This window comes from Ochlerotatus camptorhynchus, unplaced genomic scaffold (assembly GCF_037179485.1).
Source record: "Ochlerotatus camptorhynchus isolate MF236.1 unplaced genomic scaffold, CSIRO-AGI_Acam_v1.1 ptg000220l, whole genome shotgun sequence".
In the NCBI taxonomy this organism is placed as follows: Eukaryota; Metazoa; Arthropoda; class Insecta; order Diptera; family Culicidae; genus Ochlerotatus; species Ochlerotatus camptorhynchus.
Genome location: NW_027040710.1, coordinates 2,700,095 through 2,717,348, shown reverse-complemented (window position 1 = coordinate 2,717,348; position 17,254 = coordinate 2,700,095). Strand labels below are relative to the sequence as shown.

Below are 17,254 nucleotides of genomic sequence, written 5' to 3'. Positions count from 1 at the left end.
TACATAAGTATAAGGAACTGGTTGCTAAGCATAAGTAAATAACAAATACATAGCAACCAGCAGCTATAAAATTGGACATGTAGCAGTAATAAATTACCACCCGTGCGGTACAAATCGTGTTTCTCTATAGAATTTCATAAGGCTTGACTTATGAACGACATATATGAATTTCATAAGTGCGACTTATGATTTTTTTTTTGTATAACATTAGGTAGCTCTTATACGCCTTTAGTCATTCAATTTTCCCAACCGTTGACTGACGAATGTTCCTGACGCAGGACCCATAATCTAAACATCCATGGTTCGTATCCAGTTTGCTCAATTTTATTATTTTTGTGCCGACATTATTTTTCATAAGGCAAACCCAGGGGGTGAGACAGCTTTACTTTGTTCCGTTCCGTTTTTGCTGCGAGTAACTCGCGAGTAACTCAAAAGTGTCCTTTTGACGCCTTTTTGATATCAGCTGATGGCTTTGAGCAGTGCAACCAGAACGACACATATGTTTTCTATAGGTTAATTTACTTTAATTTTTTGTGTTGAGATTCAAAATAAGAAATGCACCTTCGTAATGCGATGTGTAGAAAAAAGGTAAACAAAACAGTTTCAGCTTGCGGCTCGCGTTTTAAACTATGCAAATGATTGAAATGTCATGCCCTGAGCAGAACAAAATCGACTGATCGTACTGTTTAATGCAAATATTACTAATGCGTGAATTTATTGGCAATATTTTGGTGAAAAAGTGTTACAATATGTATCCATATCAAGGGGTGGTCACTTTACACACTCAGTGTACCTCAGTGTGCCACAGCTGGCACGGCAGTGCCGAGAAGTAATTGAACTGACCTTTGTTTGCTTAAGAATAATGAATTGTTTGGCAACCCGGTATTTTGACAACTCTTGATTTTGTTTTGTGTTTTTTTTTAAACCTGAGAACTCAATTGACGACGACGATTTTGGGCGGCCAGAACCGGAAAGCGACAGTGGTGCAGAAAGTGATGAACGCTTTGTGCTAGTCACGACTGTCGAATCTTCGGAATCGTAAGGCGCTAAGCGCAAAGCCATTCCAAGCGACGGACAGACGAAGAAGATCAAAGCCATGAAGCAGCTGTACAAACCGCTGACGGTAGAGGAAATCAATCGGTTGAAGGAAACGGAATATTTCTACCACTCGAATCTATGCCGGCTGCAAGTGAAAGAAATGCTAAGTGAGGTGAAGATGAAATTCAAGGTGTTAAATTATATTGAGCGTTGGTTGGGCGATTTCCGGAAGAGTTTGAGGACGGTAAAAGATGCGGACAATGAACGATCTCTGAAAGATGTGGATTATGAAGGAGTTGATTTTCCGCTGGCATTTCCGGACGGGTCGCATGTTCTCGCCAAGGAAAGCTTCAAATTCGATCGGCAACGGATCGTGCACCATATTGGATCCAGTCGTTTGGGAACATCTTGCCACTGAAAGTAGATTTACTGCTGGATATTCCGGACAAGTGTTTCCGGAAGGAAGATTACCTCAACTTAATTACCGTAACTCACATGAAGAGGGCACATTTCCTGTGCCATATGGTTGGTGGAAGCATTGGACAAACAGTCAAAGTATTCTTTGGTCAGTGGGATGCTAAAAGGGGACATTCGATGAAAAATTTGCCAATCGCGTTGTGTTTGTGGTGCACGCTGCTGCAATTTATTTGTATTAAATTAATTTAACAGTTGTAATTTTTAATATCACTAGATTTTATTTCAGCAATTATTAACATGATTGCCATTTTAACCATGTGCATCTATTATCACTCGTCGGCACCTACCTCTTCTTCGTCGAACTCTCCTTCCTCGCCAATCGTCGTCTCCTGATACTGCTGGTACTCCGAAACCAGGTCGTTTATGTTGATCTCGGCTTCGGTGATCTTCATGTCATTTGTTCCCTCTCTGGTGTACCAGTGTAAGAAGACCTTCCGGTGGAAAATGGCCGTAAATTGTTCGACAATGCGTTTGAAAATTTCCTGAATCGGCGATGAAGTTTGACGACATTTTCAAACGTATGTATAGTAGACTGATGCAAAATTTGAAATTTTCGCTCCACAGTGCTCAAACCGTTCCAAATTGGGCCCTGATTAGCCTCCCGAAATTTGAACTAATTTAGTGAGAAACTGACTTGGCACAAACCATTTGAAGTTTATATGGGAATTATTATGGAGAAACCATAATTTCGGTTCATATCTATCTCAAAATTCACCAGTTCACTCTACTTTAGAAAATAATAGCTGAACTTGTTGAAAATTTTCTCAGCTACAACTTTGTTAAAGACCACTTTTCGATCAAATATAAGGAACAAAAGTTATTAATGATTCAAGTAACTTATGTCTTATGATTATGCTCAATCAACTGTTCAGCAGGCAACATTGGTGTTTATGGCGCGTAGAATAGAGGACAAAGATCATGGCTACTATGTCACACTGCAGAATACAGTGTTGCCGACAATACAGTTGCTTGATCTTGCCATAAGATTATCAATCTCTTAAACAATTAATAACTATTTAATTTGACGTTTGGCTGAAAAACGTTTTTCTGCAAAGATGTAGCTGATAAAAAATTTATAAGAATAGCAATATAATTTGTTAAAAGTACATTAAGGCTAGAAGACAATGAACAAAAAGTTGTGTTTTTCCATAGTAATTTCCATATAAACTTCAAATGGTTTGTGCCAAGTCAGTTTCTCACTAAATGAGTTCAAGTTTTGGGAGGCTAATCAGGGCCCAATTTAGAACCGTTTGAGCACTGTGGAGCGAAAATTTCAAATTTTGCATCAGTCTAATGTATAGTTCTATGACGGTGGGGGAGACTTTGTGCGATGGATCGACGGAGAATGGGTTCATGATGCGATCTGGATATTCTTCTCGAATCTTCGAGATCAGTAGCGAGGAAGGTATTTTTGCTACTGAATGCTGCCAATGCTACAAAAGATTCAAAATTTACCCGAGCCAGTTTCACCACAGAGGTAACTCTAAGACCAGAAGGCGCCGAAGAAACGAGCTCAACTTTTTGGCTCAGCTCTGGTACTCTCTTCGGTCCCAAGCTAATCGATTCACCCCTCGAAACATATGAAAATCCACTAATCCCTCATTTTATCTGTCAAACTTTCATAGCGAATCAAAACAAACATTGTGTAGTACTATAGGGTCGACTAGAATGGGGTTCGTTAATCGATTTGCTTGGGATCAATAGGCTAGTCAAGTAGTGAGCCAATTTAAAATCGTTAGTTTCGTATTGATTGTTGGTTTCACCGCCGAGTGAGTACGTAAATTGAAAGCCCTGCAGGCAATCGCAACCCTCGGATTCCTTACGGACAACATCCAGCACAGAACCCACCTAAATCCCTTGGTTTAGTGTCGTTTGACCCGCTCGGACCGAATCCATAGTTCCCGGCTCAATGTTGATCAGAACCACTCGTAGGACGTACTTTTCTCCGGTCACAGGAGTCTGTGTAACGACTTTAATAACGGAGCTGGAGCTGGTAATGTTGAGATTGATTGAGTGGTGTTTCTATGCAAGCGATGGCCCTGATTTTTTCATGTACCTACTTCTTCGGACAGGGCAATTGGATGTGCGCTGACTCTACTTTGTGGAATTCTATTCGATTTTGGAGAATCACTGGCGGGACTTGATGGCGATTCACGGTTGTGGTTTGTAAAAATTGTATTGTATTGTGGCAATATCAATAACAAATTTTGACACAGTGTTGCCAGTTTAATTTTGGCACACTGTGTAGAGTGACCAACCCCTTGATCCATATCTTATTCATATGACCAAGCATCCTGCTAGCGTTATGGTGTTTGGATTGGTGGCTTCCGATGGCAAAAAAATGGGCCCGGTGTTCATTCCAGAAGGCGACAAGGTCAACACGGAGGTCTACATCGGGATTTTAAGTAATTATGTTCTTCCTTGGATCAAAGAACAGTACTGTCCGAAGCCAAATGTTGTATTTCAACAAGATGGGGCTTCGTGCCACACCTCGAACCGCACTCAGAAGTGGTTGCAGGAACATCTTCCGTTCTGGGCGAAGGATATACAGCAAGCCTCAGACAAACATTGACCCGTACCTGGAGAGAAATGGATCCAGACTACATTATTAGAACCTGCTGTGCATTCCGGAAGCGTTTGGAGGCCGTAATTACAGCAAGTGGAAACTCGATTGATGATTAACATAGTTTAAGACTGTGAAAAACATTCCCCCTTTGAATAAATAAAAAAAACTCGAAAACGAAATTTTTGATTTTTTTTTTCACGCATACGGTATGACGTCGTCAGTGGCTTGTGATATATTTTCGGAAATAAGTTTGTATTTTACAAATTTATTATCATTTTTATTCACGTTTCTTTTATACAGTCGCGCATTATCTAATCGTTAATCTTCTCTATAACAACAGGTTTTCTTTTTTCTCCATATAAATATCCATAATGTTGATGTTTTTTCTCAGATAGGCTTCGTCTGATTTCTCCCACTAACTATACACAATGTTGTTCCCATCCTTGATTATTTTCTTGTTTCGTCAATTATAAATATATATATTTATATATAACTGTATAGTGTTGTAGAAAAAACTTGCGTGTTACAATGTTACTTTTTTATCATTCAACTAGACACTTTTTTTTTTGCTGCATCGTCGTCGTTTGCTCAATATATTTAATACTAAAGTTAACTTGTTAACTTTCCTTTTGCGCTAATAATTGGTTGCTAGCTTTATTTTCGTCTAGTACTGTTTCCTAGTTATATTACACACGCACACGGCTCAAACGATACCCTGGCGCGCGCACCGACGAAGACGACGACGACGGTGGCTGCCCCCTTAACCTAGCCTATAGTGTTGTTCACCTTAATTTTTCCTATACACACGTTCCGAACCGTACTTCGTGTCGCATCCTTAGAACCGCCGAATGCTTGCTTTCTGCGTTTATATGTTTGTTTTTTATTAGTGTTAACTTTCAACTGTGTTTTTCTCGTTTTCTGCGTAATGTCAAGTTTTCCAACCAAAGAAACGTGGGTAAACGCATTTTGTTTGTTTGTGCGAAATGAGTTACTTTGTTCAAACTGATATTTTTGTATACAGGTGTGAAGAAAGCAAGTCGGTTAAGTGGAAAACCCGACATTAGTCTCAAAACCGAGCGAGGAAAAACGAAGAACTTAATGATTATAACTACTAACTCGTTGGTTTTTTTTTGCATTATATACTTTTAGTATTTAAACTAGATTTATGTCAGTTAAATGAAATAACGTTTTTTTTCTTCTTCTAATAAATCATCTTTTCGTTTGATAACAAAATCACTTTGATTAGTTATGTTTAGTTCACTTTAATATACAATGAATTCCTTGTGTTTATAGGCTGATAACTTTCTTTTTTTTTCGTTATGTCATTTGGCTATAAATATGTTAATGAGTATTTTCCAAGTAAATCGTTCAACTACTTTCATACAAAAATAATTGCTCTGCTATGATATCTGTACAAACTGTGTTCTACACCGCGTTTTTTCGAACCTTTTGTGTGTTGTTTTTAACTGTTTACATATTTATTTAAGAAAGTTGAAAACCAAGAATAAAGCTAGAGTAGCTTCACGGAGAAGGCAAAACAAAACTTGTTCTGCTCAGCCTTTCCAATGAGCACGCGAACGAAAAGTAGCTTGCTTTGTTTGTTTATGTTTCGGTTGTTATTTAATTAACGCAAAACTTGGACGCTCTCGGATTGTTGGTCTGGTTTTTGCATGCTTTCCTACCAAGGTACGTACCAAAGTAGGAAGCTAGAGAGAACGCAGGAATCAGGAAGCAACTTTTTTGCTGGCGCTGTTTCCGGTTGTCACCACAAAGGCAAATTACTTTCCGTATCGTGCCGTTATCGCTTAAGTGCAAAAGTACCCAACCGTTTGCGTTGGGTGTGTCTACCTATTAAAGTGGAAAACGAAACGCTGTTGGGGGGAAACATACAATATTGCATACATTTAGGAGAATGTTTAAATAAAAAATAACAGTAGAAATCGACTTTTCTCTTAAAAGTATAACAAGTTAACTAAATTGCACTAATCTTACTTTTTCTACGACAATCAACTAGACACTCACACATTTATTGCTATCGAGAGTTAACTACGGTTTCGTCCATGTTAGCCTTGCAGCAGCACACTGGTTGTGTTTCCCTAACTAACTTACTAGAGAGTGTTATTTACAGTTTCTGTTTAGAAGTTTAGAATATTTGTCCCATTAGTTACTATTTTAAAACCGAGTAATGCGATCACCTTCCTCGGAGTAGGACAACTGTGGGAAATGGAGCAAAGGAGGGTGAGATATTTTTTTCTGTTTACTAGATTTTTCGATTTGTTCGCTGTTAATTCTACGGTGTCGTTCAATTCTGGTTAGCGTGTTAACTATTTACTACGGTTGTTGAAAACATTCGCTGCAATGCATGCGTGCATGCGATAATTGTTTTCATATGAAAACAATGCCCTTTCGATGGATGCAGTTTATGTTTTTGCATTGATTTAGGCGCATATGCGAGTGCGGAGAAATGGCGGCCCGTATGCACCATTGCGGGATGATGAGAATGCTATTGGAATGGAGTTGACGATTTTGGTTAAATCTGAGTAAGATTTCACAAATGAGCAAACACTCTATGAAGAAGCTTTAAGAGATCAAAGCCTAGAGTGAGAATTACCGTTGAACTCCGTTTGTTTGCATCGCTAAAATTGCAATTAAACGGCACACATTGCAATGTTAGCTATTCAAACTAACAGGGTTCTACGGTAGCTGGAAGCAAATGTTGTAGTATGCGTTTCTTAAATAAAAGCATGATATTAGATAATGTAAATTTGCATTCGATATTTGATTTGACCCAAATTTTTTTATATTGATCGATACAGTTTTATGGCTTCAATTTCGCTAATGTTTCAGCTATGGTTCACGCTTAGGAATTATTACCGACATCGGTAATTGACCCTTATTCCAAAGCCTATTTTCTTTAAACACAGTTTCAAAACACTTCCAGTCTTATGTCAGTAATCGACTCTTGTCGTTTTAATGGAGTTTTCATTGCTCTGAAGCTTACAAACTAATGAATGGAAGTGTTTGAATTTTACCTGTCAGTTCAGCTGTTGAGAGTTCGGTATCAAATTACCGATGTCAGTAATCATTTCTAAGTGTGTAAAGTATGTGCGAGCTTCGTTAGAGATGCTTAACGCCAAATATCAGACTTAAAGTGGTAGAAGTAGTTAGTGACTGTTAAGCTTGGAACCATGCTCCAACACATTATCATGCTCTAAACTAAATGATCTAGTCACAAATGGAGGGACTTTGTAATGTTTACATGCTAGGTGAATTCATAACTGCAGCTATTATTATGGTTAAAATCCTTGTTCTAAAATAAGTACATAAGCGTAGATATACCGAAGCATAATATAAGTGTACAGTATGCGTCAGAAAATGTTGAGACTCTCACTAATACTATCTTACCGCTCAAGCCGTTCAACCTAGTTGTCAGTTATTGTTTACAAACATATTGGTGTATTTGAATTTGTGTGGATTAAGGAAGATTTTGTGAAAAATGTGCGACAAGATTGAAATCTCAGATTACTCCACGCCCAGAAGTCAGTTTTGGATATCATGGCTCTTGTAAAATGTTCAAGAGCAACTGTATTTCGAGTCAAGGCATAAATTAGACTCCCAACAGTTCTAAGAAAACCTGAAAGTGGTCGTTAGCGATCTGTGAGAACATCAGTCAGTATCAGAAGCAACGGTAAGAAGAGTGGTGAAATATGAAAATCCAGAGCTCGAGTTAAAAGACACCAGATTACTGACAGAATTAAAGCAGCTAGAGTGGAGCGAAGCAAGAAACTACTCAGTGTACTGAAGAAGAGATCCACCGTCATTCTCTTCATGGGCGGGAAGATGTTCACTGTCGATAGCGTGTCCAAAAATCCCACCAACCGGTATATAAGTTCCAAGAAAGCATCTGATGTACCTGAGAACATCAAATTCACATTTCGCACTAAGCATCCATGGTGATGGTGTTCGGGTTGGTTATTTCTGATGGCAAAAAATGGACCCTGTTTCCATCCAAGAAGGCCTGAAAGTGAACACGGATGTGTACTTAGGAATTCTTAAGGATCATGTTTTGCCTTGGATTACATCTACAAGGATGCGAATGTTGTATTCCAGCTTGACGGAGCCGCACATCAAATAAAACACAAATGTGGTTGAAGGACAACATGCCCCAATTCTGGTCCAAAGAGATGTGGCCACCTAGCTCACCTGACATAAATCCTCTGGATGTCAGTGTATGTGAGAACATTGAAGCACTAGTTTGTGAACAACCTCACCCGAACTTGAACTCTCTCCGGACCTCCATAATAAAGCATTCGAGAGAAATGTCATGTGATTATATTGTCAAGGTCTGCAAGAGCTTCAGGCGCCGTCTGGAAGTGGTCATAAATGCAAATGGCGGGCCTATTGAATGATAAGGAGGCATGATCTTCAACATGTTTTTTTTTCGATCATTAAAAAATAAATCCGTACGCACTTCGGAGTCGCACATATTTTCAAAGTTCTGCGGTGGTTTTACCGATAAGACTTATTACGGGGTTCGATTAGTTTCGTGCGAGTTAGGCTTGTCCTATTGAAGAACTTTCCTAGACCGGGATCTTAAATCCATTGTTGCAAGCTCCAAAGGAATCATGAGAAAATACTAAGAGAAATTAACGTTGAGGGTTCAATTCCAAAGGGCTTCTGAAAAAAGATTCACGGGAATTCTTTTGATAATTCCGAGAAGAATTTTGAGTAAATTTCATGCGAGTTCTGAGAAGAATTCCAAGTGAAATTTCAGAAAATTTCTAAGCAGTACTCCGAGATTATTGGGAACAAAGTTTCAAGAACATTTTGTGGGTAAATTGTATCGTAATTCTAAGAAAAATTCAAGTGAATTGATTTATAATTATTGCAGAAATCATCAGTCAATTCTTATAAGAACCTTGCATAATTCAAAGAGAATCTTGGAAGGTATTCCACAATTTTTTGGAGTGTTCTGTAGAAAATTTCTGGACTGTTATGAAGATAAATTCAAGGGAATTCCAGGGAGAACCTCATGTTTATTCAAGGGGTTTTCTTAAAAGAACTATTGCAGCTTGACAACAGGTAGAACATTTTGGATCAAATTGGAAGAAACTCGAGGAGGAAATTGAAAAATAAATATTAATTTCGTGTAAGTTCTGCTCCATGTTTTTAATTTACCTCAGAATACGATTCTTTTGGTATTTTTCTCGGAACTTCCTTAAAATTCTCTCCTGAATCTTCCTCAGTATTCCTTTTTAACTATCCTCAGAACACATTTTAAAACATACAATTTTTTCAGAATCAAAAATTGCAAAATGGGGATTCCAAGAAAAATATGAGGATAATTTCAAGTGAATGCCGAGGTAAATTCCTAGTTCCTGTGAAAAATACTAAGAGAAATTAATTTTGAGGGTTAAATTCCAAAGGGATTTGAGCAAAGTTTCACGGGAATTCTATTGATAGTTCCGGGAAGATGAATTTATAGAAAATTTTGAGTTAATTTCATGCGAGTTCGGAGAAAAATTCCAATTGAAATTTCAGAAAAAATTCAAAACAAAACTCCAAGATTATTTAAAACAGAGTTTCAAGAAAATTTTGTGGGTTAGTTTTATCGGAATTCTAAGAAGAATTAAAGCGAATCTATTTTTACTTATTGAAGAACTCATCAGTAAATGCTTAGACGTACCTTGCATAATTCAAAGAGAATCTTGGAAGAAATTCCATGATTTTTGTGTGTGTTCTGTTGAAAATGCCTGGACTGTTATGAAGATAATTTCAAGGGAATACCAGGGAGAACCTCATGTTGATTTTAGAGGTTTTCTTAAAAGAACTATTTCAACTTGTCAACAGGTAGAACATTTTGGATCAAATTGGGAGAAACTCCAGGAGGAAATTAAAAAAATAAATATGAATATCTTGTAAGTTCTCCTCCAATTTTTTTAAATTAACCTCAGAATACGATTCCTTTGGTATTTTTCTCGGAACTTTATTGGAATTCTCTCCAGAATCTTCCTCAGTATTCCTTTTTAACTATCCTCAGAACACATTTTAAATGTTTAATTATGATTCTTTTTAATTTGTATTTGTAGAATTTGTAGAAAATTTTCAGTTAACTCCATGCGAGTTTTGAGAAGAATTCCAAAGGAAATTTCAGAAAATTTGTAAGCAGAACTCCAAGATTATTTGAAACAGAGTTTCAAGGAAATTTTGTGGGTTAGTTTTATCGGAATTCTACGAAGAATTCAAGCGAATTTAATTAAAATCATTGAAAATACATCAGTAAATTCTTAAAAAAAACCTTGCATAATTCAAAGAGAATCATGGAGGAAATTCCATGATTTTTTGGAGTGTTGTGTAGAAAATTTCTGGACTGTTATGAAGATAATTTCAAGGCAATACCAGAGAGAAGCTCATGTTTATTTTAGAGGTTTTTTTAAAAAACTATTGCAACTTGGCAACAGGTAGAACACTTTGGATCAAATTGGGAAAAACTCCAGGAGGAAATTAGAAAATAAATATGAATTTCTTGTAAGTTCTCCAATTTTTTTAATAACCCTCAGAATACGATTCCTTTGGTATTTTTCTCGGAACTTCCTTGGAATTCTCTCCAGAATCTTCCTCAGTATTCCTTTTTAATTATCCTAAGAACACCCTTTAAATTCTAATTATAATTCACTTTAAATTCTCCCTAAAATTAACCTGCTATTCTCCTCGTAATCCGGATATAATCTTCATCGGAATCAAAAATTGCAAAAGGGGGATGAATTCCAAGAAAAATATGAGGAACATTTCAAGTGAATGTTGAGGTAAATTCCAAGTTCCTAAGGAATTCTGAAAAAATGCTAAGACGAATTAATTTTGAGGGTTAAACTCCAAAGGGATTCTGAGAAAAGTTTCACGGAAATTCTGTTGATAATTCCGAGAAGATGAATTTGTAGAATTGTCGAGTTAATTCCATGCGAGTTCTGAGAAGAATTCCAAGCGAAATTTCAGAAAAATTCTAAGCAGAACTCCAAGATTATTTGAAACAGCGTTTCAAGGGAATACCGGGGAGAACCTCATGTTGATTGTAGAGGTTTTCTTAAAAGAACTATTTCAACTTGTCAACAGGTAGTACTTTCTGAATCAAATTGGGAGAAACTCCAGGAGGAAATTAAAAAAATAAATGTGAATTTCTTGTAATTTCTCCTCCAATTTTTTTTAATTAACCTCAGAATACGATTCCTTTGGTATTTTTCACGGAACTTTATTGGAATTCTCTCCAGAATCTTCCTCAGTTTTCCTTTTTATCTATCCTCAGAACACATTTTAAATTTTTTATTATGATTCTCTTTAAATTACCCCTAAAATTCACCTCACAATCCCGATACAATTTTCCTCAGAATAAAAAATTGCAGAATGGTGATGAATTCCAAGAAAAATCTGAGGATAATTTCAAGTGAATGTTGAGGTAAATTCCAAGTTCCAAAGGAATCCTGACAAAAAAAAAGAGAAATTAATTTTGAGGGTTAATTTCCAAAGGGATTCTGGGCAAAGTTTCACGGGAATTCTGTTGATAATTCCGAGAAGAATTTGTAGATAATTTTGGGTTAATTCTATGCGAATTTTGAGAAGAATTCCAAGTGAAATTTTTGAAAAAAATCAAAGCAGTCTTCGAAATTATTCCAAACAGAATTTCACGATTTTTTTTCTTCAAGCGAATTTAATTAAAATCATTGAAAAAATCATCAGCTAATTCTTGAGAGAACCTTCAAAGATGATTTTTGATGATTTTTTAGTTTGTTCTGTAAAACAGCTATTTCAACTTGTCAACAGGTAGAACTTTCTGGATCATACTCGGAGAAACTCCTGGAGGAAATTGAAAAATAAATAAATAAATAATAAATTTCGACAGTTGGAAGGAACTTACGCAAGTCGTTGGATAAAGGCTCCAGAAAAAGTTGGTCGAAAAACATTTGCGGGATGTTCGAAGAATCTTCCAGCGACGACATAAGTAAAGGTGGTAACGAGATTTTTTTTTTGAAGTTCGGAAGTTGGAAGCTTCATGGTGGAAAAATGTCGTAACCATGACCATGAGCATGACACAGAAGACGATTTCAGAGTCAGAAAAGGTTTCCAAAAGAAGTGCGGAGAAACTTCTGAGAAAAACCTGAAAACATTTGCTAGGAAAGCTAGAAGTATATCTAGGAAAATTCGGATGAATTTTTCAAGAGAAACTTCCGGGACAGGTCTGAAGAATTTATAGACATTTCCAGAGGAAGCTAGAAGGACCTCGGATGAAACATCCAGTAGAAGCAAAACAAAAATCCTCAGGAGGGATGTCTACAAAATCTTCCATATTTTTTGGAGAACTCGAAAGAAGCTTCAAGTGGAAGTAGAGGAAATTTTGCTAGATAAGACAGAAGAAATTTCCTTGAGAAGTTCGGAGGAAACTGCTAGAGAAAGTCGGAAGAATTGTATTGTAGAAAGCCAGAAGGGCTTCCGGAGGCAGATGGCATAATCTTCTAAGATAAGTCCGAACAGAACAGAACTTTGTAAGCCATGTACCACGTTTTGAGATAAATATCCCACGTAGAGCACGGATTTTACAAGAATTTTAGTAAACATATTGACAAGCTTCAAATTATACATTACTTCAAAAATTCGCAAGACAGAACATACAAAATTAGCGAGAATCCTCCAATTTCATGAACAAGCAATGTATTTTTTTTCGCAAACTGAGATACCTAAGCAACTATTGCAGGGTGTCGAATATCTGAAAAAAAAACCTGGAAAATCTCTGGGAATTCAATTTTTGACCTGGAATCTCAGGGAATTTTTATGGAATTCAGGGAAATATTTCTGAACCCTTAAATTCCTGAATTACAAACTATAATTATATTAGTTTAGTGAAACAAGGATTTTTTTTAAAGAAGGACTAGACTTGAAAAAATTAAATCCAGGGAAAAGTTCTTTGGGCAAGACACATTTTATAGAGATGCAAGACTTGAACCATTTCTTCAATTTCTGGGACGTATTTTAGAGTCAAGGTTTCGGTCTTTTGTTTTCCTTTGGAACTGTCTGCACTAGATCTAATACTTGGGAAAATTGGAAGGATTGCAGACTTAGCTTTTTTTTTAACTCAAGGTTTTGACGGATTCCGAATCTATTAAAATTGTTAATATTCTAAACCAGAAAGATTTGCAAAGTTTCAAACTTTTGACATTTTTTGTAATTTTTAATTTAATTTTGTTTAAGACCCCAGTCTTAACGCAAAAACCAAGGTTGCGGGTCATTTGGAATTTATCGGTTCTTGGACTTGGAATCAGATTAAGATCGTGGGATATGAAAAATCTATTAGTAAAAGTAAAACATACTTTCAAATCAAGATCCCATATTTAAAAAAAACAAAATCACGTGCTTTGAAATATTAAACAAATTTTAGTCAATACAACATCTCGAACACGGAACAATTTAAAAGATTTTCGAACCTATATCAAATTTCAATATCTCATTCAATATCCAATTAAGAACAATGCTCAATATCCTCAATTTTCCATTTTTTATGGTCCTGAACTTCGAAAAAATATCATGATTCCAGAGGTTCTAGACTAAGAAATATTTGCAAGATTCTAAACTAATCTATGTATAATGTATATCTAGGGGAATTTACGTATTCTCGTCAATCTAAGCAGCGTCCGAACTTCTATTAGCGATTTCTCAGCGTCACACACATACATGACAGGTTTGTTTGTTGACATTTATCTGCTGCTTGCTATTCTACCAATTCCAATCGACAGAATTGATCAAAACGGGTTGAACATGTTTTTACAACGCTCCAAACTTCTCAGGTGAGAGTGACTATTGTCGGCAGTCTCTTTTTCTTCGGCACCCTTTCCATTTGAACTGCGTGTTAACCAGCTGTTCTATTATCGGCAACTCGAAATCAGCCGTATTTTGTAGTATGTATATTTCATTTAAAGAAAAATATGGTATAACAGATATTCACAGTCGTAAAAATGTAATCAGATTTAAGCTGAAAAGGTAAGGAATCGGCTTAATACATTCAGCGAAGAGTTTTGATGGGAAAATACAGTGAAATAAACGTTTCAATTTCGGTTGACAAAAACAGTCAATGGGTGCCGAAGCCATAATTTGCCCTATATATATATATAAAAATGAATTTCTGTCTGTCTGTATGTCTGACCCTTATAGACTCGGAAACTACTGAACCGATCGGCGTGAAAATTTGTATGCAGGAGTTTTTAGGGCAGGAAAAGGTTCTTATGATGTTTCGAGACCCTTCCCCTCTCTATAAAAGGGGGCTCCCATACAAATGAAACAGAAATTTCTGCATAACTCGAGAACTAATCAAGCAAATGGAACCAAATTTCGCATGTGGAGGTCATAGGGGGTAGCCCCTTAGATAAGAGGGGGAGGCTACGTACAATATAGCATGCTTTTTATTAATTGGGGCATAAACTCAAGCTAATATTGAATCCCGAGCAAGGCCGGGCACACTCAGCTAGTATATTTATAATGTGACTTTTGGTATTGTGGGGGTTTGAAAAATCACTTAACACATATCAATTTAAGATCCAGGATTTGTAAAAAAAAATCCGGGCATAAAAAATTGAAAAATTAAAAATGATCAGCTTCCAAAACCCAAACCAAAATTTGGGTTGACTTGTGAAAATCGATTCCGGATTTGTGCAAATCAAAGGTCTAAAAGGAAAAAAAGTCGAAAGTAACTTTCCTCGCGTTTTTTTCCTATGGCAAAAGGTCTAAGGGACACATAGGCGTAGCCAGAGGTGGTAGGTTGGGAAGACTGCCCTCCCCAGAAAGTCAGCAACACAAAGGCTTTCGGGAAAATGGCGTTCGGGAAAACTTTTATCATCAACAGAATTCCGTAAAATGATGATATGAAGCTTTTGTAGGTTTTGATTATCAGTATTTCAAATCTGTATCTCTTATACATGACGAACTAGAGTGAGCAGAACTTGTTATTGTTTTCAGTGAATGTAATTTACAATCACTGAAAATCAAATGTGGGTTCTGTTCGCTCTGCTTCATCATGCATAAGATATACAGATTTGAGTTTTTATCCAAAGTTGTGGTTAATATCAAAACCTACAAAAGCTTCATACATTATTTTACGAAATTCTGTTGATGAAAAAAGATAGAGGCTAATGAATGTAAATGAATGCACGAAATGTATGTAAATGATGTCTCATGACCAGGCATGGAACTTTTGTTAACAAGTCAAATCCATATCTCTGATGCATGACGAACCAAAGCGAACAGAAGCCACTACTGTTTTTCAGTGAATGTATTTTACATTCACTGAAAAACAGTAACAAGTTCTGCTCGCTCTAGTTCGTGATGCATAAGAGATACAGATTTGAGTTATGAGCAAACGTTGTAGCTACAAAAGCTCTAAATATACATAATTTTGCAAATAACATACAGATTTGAGTTTTTATCCAAAGTTGTGGTTAATATCAAAACCTACAAAAGCTTCATACATAATTTTGCGGAATGTTGTTGATGAAAAAAGTTAGAGGCAAATGAATGTAAATGAATGTATGAAATGAATGTAAATGATTTTCCATGCCTGCTCATGACTGCAAATAACTGCCTTTGTCTAGAATATATCCCTTCTTTAAATCACGAGTAGTTCTTCGAGAGTATGTGCATAATATGTTTTTAAATTCCTTTGTAACTCTGAGTGAAAATTATCTCAACAATATTCTGTCGATTTTGATGTTGGTTTTTTGAACTTATGTCGACCTTTTGTCTATCTAAGTTCAATTCAACCTTGTGTCCCATCGACCTTTTGTCCTTTCGACTTTTTGTTCTTCGATCATTTGTCCCCATTTTATCCTCCAACAATTTGTTCATTTTGACCTTTTGTCCATTTCAACCTTTTTGCCACTTCAACCTTTTGTCCATGTATAACGAAAATGTTAACTTGGATCTGTAAAGTTTATTCGATTGAGCCTGTACAAATAAATCAATTAATAAAAAAAATCCTTTTATCCATTCGACATATTGTCTATCTAAGGTCAATTCGACCTATTTCAAGAACAACATGTGAAAGGGGCATACAAGCTTTTTGTAAACAAACCTTCTTAATGCCCTTTTCTCGCCACCCATATGACACCAACGCAAACCATTATCATAATCGGGTAGGGGAATCTTTACGCTTCCCGATGATGTTGTTGGTTTGCGTGAGCAACTCTCGGTTGGTGAGAAAAGGGCCTACAAAGGTTTGTTTACAAAAAGCTTGTATGCCCTTTTCACATGTGGCTCTTGATTTTCCCTTCGAACTTTTGTTAATATCAGGGAATTTATGTTTCATCATTGAGTCGACATCCTCCATTGAAAAACAATTAAAATACTGTTGATTTTAAGCAAACGCGTTTTTTAATTGATTCGATTATTTTAGTCTGTGTGGCATACAGGGTGATACGGTCAAAATTTGGTCAATATCAACTTGACGTATTTCTTTCAATTTTGCATTTAAAAAACCTGAACACCCCTCATTTTGAAGGTGTGTGTGTGTAGAATGTTGCTCCTATTTTGATTTTGGAATTCACTCTTCAGTTGTCAAAATGCCGTCCAAGCAAGAAGAGCAGCGTATCAAAATTTTGCTCGCGCATCGCGAAAATCCGAGCTACTCGCACGCAAAGTTGGCAAAATCGCTAAAAGTTGCCAGATCAACCGTTACAAATGTAATTAAAGTGTTTGGGGAACGTTTGTCGACAGCCAGGAAGTCTGGATCGGGGGGAAATCGAAAACCGGAAGCCGCTGAGACGACAAAGAGAGTTGCCGGTAGTTTCAAGCGAAACCCTAACCTCTCTCTCCGAAATGCCGCAAATAAGCTGGGTGTATCGTCTACAACCGTGCATCGAGCCAAAAAACGAGCCGGACTATCGACTTACAAGAAGGTAGTGACTCCAAATCGCGATGATAAACAAAATACGACGGCCAAAGCGCGATCCCGGAGGCTGTACACGACGATGCTGACGAAGTTTAACTGCGTGGTAATGGACGACGAAACCTACGTCAAAGCCGACTACAAGCAGCTTCCGGGACAGGAGTTTTATACGGCAAAAGGAAGGAGAAAGGTAGCAGATGTTTTCAAGCACATGAAACTGTCAAAGTTCGCAAAGAAATATCTGGTTTGGCAAG

At 36.8% G+C, this 17,254-nt stretch overlaps 1 protein-coding gene across 2 annotated transcripts in view; it reads left to right on the top strand.

Annotated features, from left to right (window-relative positions):
* Positions 1-17,254, top strand: part of Rab3GAP1 (RAB3 GTPase activating protein subunit 1) — a 584,432-nt gene that overhangs the window by 12,345 nt on the left and 554,833 nt on the right. The gene's annotated exons all lie outside the window — the stretch shown is intronic.